The sequence below is a fragment of the Muntiacus reevesi genome, chromosome 3 (genome assembly GCF_963930625.1).
Source record: "Muntiacus reevesi chromosome 3, mMunRee1.1, whole genome shotgun sequence".
NCBI classification, from domain to species: domain Eukaryota; kingdom Metazoa; phylum Chordata; class Mammalia; order Artiodactyla; family Cervidae; genus Muntiacus; species Muntiacus reevesi.
In genome coordinates this window covers 115,116,430-115,122,429 of record NC_089251.1, presented here as the reverse complement: position 1 = coordinate 115,122,429, position 6,000 = coordinate 115,116,430, and the positions used below count along the sequence as shown (strand labels likewise).

The 6,000-nt window shown below is 41.0% G+C and overlaps 1 protein-coding gene across 15 annotated transcripts in view; it reads left to right on the top strand.

Moving 5' to 3' along the window:
• Positions 1-1,978: 1,978 nt before the first annotated feature.
• The window catches only part of PUM1 (pumilio RNA binding family member 1), a 121,366-nt gene continuing 117,344 nt past the window's right edge, over positions 1,979-6,000 (top strand). For all 15 annotated transcript variants that reach the window (XM_065930264.1, XM_065930263.1, XM_065930262.1 and 12 more), the window contains exon 1: positions 1,979-2,072. The gene's annotated coding sequence lies outside the window, so the exon portion shown is untranslated. The remainder of the gene's footprint in view (positions 2,073-6,000) is intronic.

Sequence of the window (6,000 nt, the reverse complement as noted above, 5' to 3'; positions counted from 1 at the left end):
TGCACCAGCCCTGAGCACTTGTCTCATGCATCCAACCTGGGCTGATGATCTGTTTCACCCTTGATAATATACATGTTTCGATGCTGTTCTCTCAAAACATCCCACCCTTTCCTTCTCCCACAGAGTCTGAAAGTCTTTCCTTTATTTTCTAAACTGAGGTATAGTTGATTTACAATGTTGTGTTACTTTCAGATATGCAGTACAGTGATTCAGTTATATATATATATATTCTTTTTTATATTCTTTCCCCCTGTAAGTTATTACAAAATACTGAGTGTAGTTCTCTGTGCTATACAGTAGGTCCTTGTTGGTTATCTGTTTTATATACAATAATATCTATCTGTTAATCCCAAACCCCTAATTTATCCCTTTCCCCAGTTCCCCTTTGGTAGCCGTAAGTTTGTTTTCCATGTCTGGATTGTGCTCTCTCTTTTTTCAAAATTCTCTTTTTTAATTGATTAGAGAATTTCAGTATTTATCATGAAGATTAACCATTTGTCTACCACTAGTACTATACTTTAAAGCTATTTTCTCATTTCTGCATTGATGGTGGCACTCTTACTATATAGACGTTTAAATTTCTTTCAATTTCTAAAGAGATTTTTTGATTTTGACTCATTATAAACATTCTCCCTTTCTATTTAAAAGCTTTCTCCCCTTATAATCTCTTCTGATCTTTCACAGAGTTGTGGTTTGCCTATGTTTTCGATTCATCTTGGGTTTAGTTTGAGTTATAATAGCTATATAAATACCTGGAGAAGAAAATATATACTGGAAATATGATATAAATATATATCAAATATCTGGAGAAGGAAATCACAGCCCACTCCAGTATTCTTGCCTGGAGAATCCCATGGAAAGAGCCTGGCGGGTTACAGTGTATGGGGTTGCAAAGAGTGAGACACCACTGAATGACTAACCCTTTATCAAATACTGATTTTGAAAAATCACTTTAATCAAATGCTCAAATTTCTATTTTCCGAACTGGACAGAACAACGTCAGCTAACACTGAATCAGGGCTTACAAAGTCGGCTTTGCATCTTTGGTTTATGTTAATATTCTGCTATGTCTGTCTTGAAATTTATTAACAGTTTTGAACAAGGGGTCCTGCACTTTCCCCTTGCGCTTGTTGCTGCTGTTCAGTGGCTGAGTCCGACTCTTTGAGACTCCATGGATTATAGCACACTAGCACTCTGTCCACCATCTCCCAGAGTTTGCTCAAACTGAGGCCCATTAAGTGGATGATGCTATCCAACCATCTCATCCTTTGCCGCCCTCTTCCCCTTTTGCTTTCAATCTTTCCTGGCATCAGGGTCTTTCCCAAACTCCCGCAAATTCTTTATCGGGCCCGTTTACCAGTCTCAGGCACTGTACTAAGCATTTCACATTATTAAATGGACTACTAAACCTTATTATTCACTAATCCTCAGGGCAATGCTGTTAAGTAGCAATTTTCATTTTCCTCTGAATTTTTCAAATGGGGCAACGTAGGCAGGAAGATTAAATAATGCCAGAGCCAGAAAGCTGCGGCAACGGAGTTTGAACCCAGCACCTCTCGGGCCAGAGTCTTGGAGTAAGCGTCCATTAACCCTGGAGGCGAAGCTGGGAGGGCGCCGGGGTGGATGGCGCCGCGGTGGATGGCGCCGCGGCTGAGGTCACTGCTTTGACCCTGCGCGCCCAGATCCGTGCGGTGCTGGGCCAAGATCCGTGCACCCTGGGCGCTCCAGTGCCTGCCCGCGGGACTCCGCCTTCTGTCCGCCGCGGCGACGCACGCTTGTCTTGCGGTAGGGAACTCGCGCGCGCGGCGGTTGTGTTGCCAGCGAGTTTCCCAAGTTCACACAGGCCCCGGGTTGGCATGGCAACCAGGCAACCTGTTCCAGAGCAGCCTGCCTTCTCCGCACATGCAGCTGCCACCGCCGGAGCCGGGGCCCGAGCCTATCCCATGATGCACCGCGCCAGCCCAGTCCCCAGTGGGCCGCCATGTTGTCGGAGTGAAAGGTAAGGGGGAGCGAGAGCGCCGGAGAGAGAAGATCGGGGGGCTGAAATCCATCTTCATCCTACCGCTCCGCCCGTGAGTATCCGCACCCCGCTAGCCCCAAACGCTGCTCCGGACCCCCAGCGAGCAGATTGTCCCTTTGTATTGGTGTTTGAGAGCAGTTGCGGGGGTGAGAAGGGCTTTGGAAAAGCCGCCGGGGCCCTGGCTGAGGCTTCTCACTCGCTGTTCCTCGTACATGTTTTGGAGTCAGCAGCAAGGCCCCTATTGTTATCAAAGGAGGGAGGGGGTGGGGAGCGGGGTCGAAGCGAGGAAAATGCCGGGGGTTTAGGCCCGGGCCCTGGGTATAGATGTGCTTCTACATTTCTGCTTGGCCCCGTTGGGGCCCCTGAAGATTGATGTTGCCATTCCGGTTGCTTTTTTGATGGGTTTGCGAAGCCAGAGTCTTGTGTGTGGCCATGAAGTGTAATTCTGTACCACCCTGGATTTCTTCGACTTCTTGAGCTTCCGTGGCTGCGCCGAAGCAGGAGGAACAATAAATCGCTTTAGAAGCAGCCGTGGCCCTTGTCTGCAGGCGAGATCCACCATGGGGGAACTTTGCGAGCCTTAAATGTGGAGAAGTAGGCGATCAGGAAGTTTCAGATCGCTTTTTAGGTTCCTGAGTACTTGTGGCCTTTTGTTTCCGTGAGAGCTTGTTTTTGGTGGGTTCTTCCTCTTTGAGCCTGTCTGTGTTGGTGCGTGTCTGTCTTAACTAAAAGAGAGGTTCGTGCATCTGTAGTAGATAAACAGATACACAATACTAGATAGTTTTAGTCCTCACGGACGTTCTTGATAAACATAAATCGTTTGTTAATACTTGTCAGTACCACTCCCACGTCTAGTGAGGAATACGCTCGCGTAACTCCCCTCCACCACTATATGCCCCCCTCCCCCACAACATTACCAGGAAAGGTTTTATCCTTCCCCTAACTTGATAAATTGTTACTCTGAGTTGTCCAATTGAGGAAACACTGTTCTTAGTTGTCTGTAACAATTCATTCACTTCCTACTCTGCCAGCGATTAAGAATGGTGTTTTATGAAGCTTTTGGGGGTTCTATTTTTTAAAATCTGTTACTTCTGAAACCGTAGGTTTGTAGTTTTAGCGTTTTGTTTATGAAAAACACATCAAGACTCACCGAAACAGAGGCGGCTCCCAATGCAGTTTTAGTAAGCAAAATAAACATTTTGACCCATTGCTAGTTTTAACTTTACAAAAAACACTCTTGGGGGCTCTTGATTCTTTATCTGGATTTTTGGGAAATACACACTGGATTTTGAACTTTTCCTTTTGCCTTAGCCCCAAATGGATTGGTTTTGTTCAAGGCCACGGCTTTTTGAAGTTGTGTTTGAAGTTTAGCTTGGGTTGAGATGAACTGCTTTAAAATAAATTTATGAGCACAGAATTTTTTTTTCCCCAGTGTGGTAAAAATAAACACCTTTTAAACCACAAAGCATTTTGTAAATAAAAGGTGAGCGGTGGATAGATTAGATCATGTTCCTTTGTTTGAAATAAAACCTGTTAGTGATATTAAAAACAAGACTAAAGAAAAATAACAACTTTGGTGAAAGCAGTTTGAAAACTATGGAAGAGTAACTAGAATTCAGAACTTTTTTTAGTTGCTTACAAATACTTTTTTAATGTATCATTTTGGGAAAAAAGTCACATTTCAAGTGCTTCACATAACTTTTTAGTGGGTTTGAGAGTTCTTTAAACGGCGTCAGCAATTTAAATGTTTTTGAATATTTAAGTGACTGATTTCTTAATTTTTATGCTGATAGTTTCCAAGATACTTCAGAATTACCGAAGACACTTGTTAATTGCTTAGGTATTTGCTCACTTTTAAAATGTCCCTTCTGCCAGGTTTTCTCTTGTTTGAGAAACTGCCTTGCCTCATTAGGTAAAGCAGGAAGTCTCAGGGCGTATAGATAGCTTTACAAAAGCCAATTGTTTTGTTTGAACATTTTCATAGGAACTCTCCCGCTACCTCCATACCATTGCCTTTAGAGAATGAAGTTGTGGTCGGTGTATTTCAGTGGTGAATACATTTTTCATATGTAAGTTCTTCGTTAGATAAGTGTTATGGCAAATCTTATTTCAGAAAAGATTGTATTTGCTATTTTAGGAATCCTCTTAGGGACTGGAGCTCTATTGCTTTAACTGGTTGTGACTGAATTCCCAGGGCCTCAGCATGTGACTTTAAATTTACTAACTTTTATATGTATTATTTTGATTAAAAAGCATTTGTGAGTCATAAAGGAAGGATTTCTTCCATTTTCTAGATGAGGAAAGAGGCTCAGGGAAGTTGTAGTTTAGTGGTAAAATTTTAGTTTTGGGACTCCTGGTTAGCTCTACAACACAGACTATTAGACTGATAGTCCCTTGTGGAATAGAATGGGACTGGCTACTGTTGGTAATGAGAGGGCAGTGAGTTCTTCTGAAAATCAAAGAGAAAGGCATTAGACTGGTTAGGACTGTGCTAGTACCGATGGTAAACTATGACTTTCTGATTTTCGTGTTTAAGCGTGAACATGACTGTTGATGAAAGCAGAAACTGCAGTTTAGAAAGCTGGATTACTCCAGTTAAGGTTCTGATGGATTGGAATTGTTAACTGAAACTATGCATTTCCAAATTCGGCTTTGAAAAATATTAAAAATTCCAGTGTCTTTTAAAACATGAATTAGTTGTGAGAAGCAAATGCTTCTTTATCAGGATGTTTATTCTATAAAGAGAAATAATTTAAAAGATTTCTTATAAATCTTGTGAGTCTGTTTATGGATTGTCACAGCAGGGCTAAAGGGAGATATGGCATTTGTAATGGACTGTTAGGTTGATAGCCTTGAAATTAGATTCTAGTGGCTGTGGACAGGTGTGTTCTAGTTGCTAACTGATAATTATTTTGAAGCACTTTTTTTTTTAAAGCACCTATAGGCTGACAACTTGTATGTTTTGTACAAATGTAAATTTTGATTTTAAGAAAACTTGAGAGTGGCGTTTTATAGTAACATTGTGGAGGTTTTTGGTTGATCCTTCTAGAGAAGAATAGCAGATGCAAGCGAGAGAAATAGTACCTGTTTTGGTTTACTGGGGTGTGGTAGCAAGGGGTTTATAGAAAGAACTAGTTTTGGATGTGTACAGATTTGGATTTGAATCCCTTTTCTACAGCTCAGTAGTTGAATGGCCTTGGGCACATCACATAACTTTTCCTCTATACGTTAGTGTTTTTATCTGTAAAACAGGAATGACTCGGAAATGTCTGCGGTATATTTGCCGTACAGTTATTATTGTTTTGAAGCATTTCTTTTTTTTCTTTCTTTTTTTTTTTTACAGTGAGACTTTCTACACAAGGGGAGTGAATTTAGTTTGTCTCTGACTTTGTAGGAGTCAGAATTTTAGTAGAAAGATGATGCGATTATAGTTACAATTGTAAGTTGTTGGTAAAAATTTAGAGTTTATCTTTCCCATGTGCAGCAGCTGAAAAGTTTCAGGCTAAGAACATTCTGTTGCTGTCCTTACTTAGTCAGGGGGCCTTATTGTTTTTTTCAGAGAGTATCCTTCGAATACGTCGGACATTTTAAAGGATCCTTTCAAGTTTCGACACTGAGTCATTGCTAATTATATATGGGGTTTGGATTTTTGTTTGGTTTATTAGTATATGTCTGCTCCAGCTGTAAAGGGATATTTTGTAAAACTCTTATTCATTTAAAAAGTATCTGCTACAGTTGGCTTAAGGTGTAAATAAGTTAGATAGAGGAGTTGCTAAAGTCTAATTCCATACTGTTAACCTTTGGTACCAACATAAGTTTCCCTGAAGTTGCCATATTGAGTCCTGATCTCAATTTCTTGTCAGTGCCTGTCACCTACTACAGTTATTTCCATACACACACTCAGCAACTTCAAAATAGTTTCAATTTAGAAAATTGTGTATATGTCATGAAACATTTAGCTGCTTGGTAGAAATTATTTT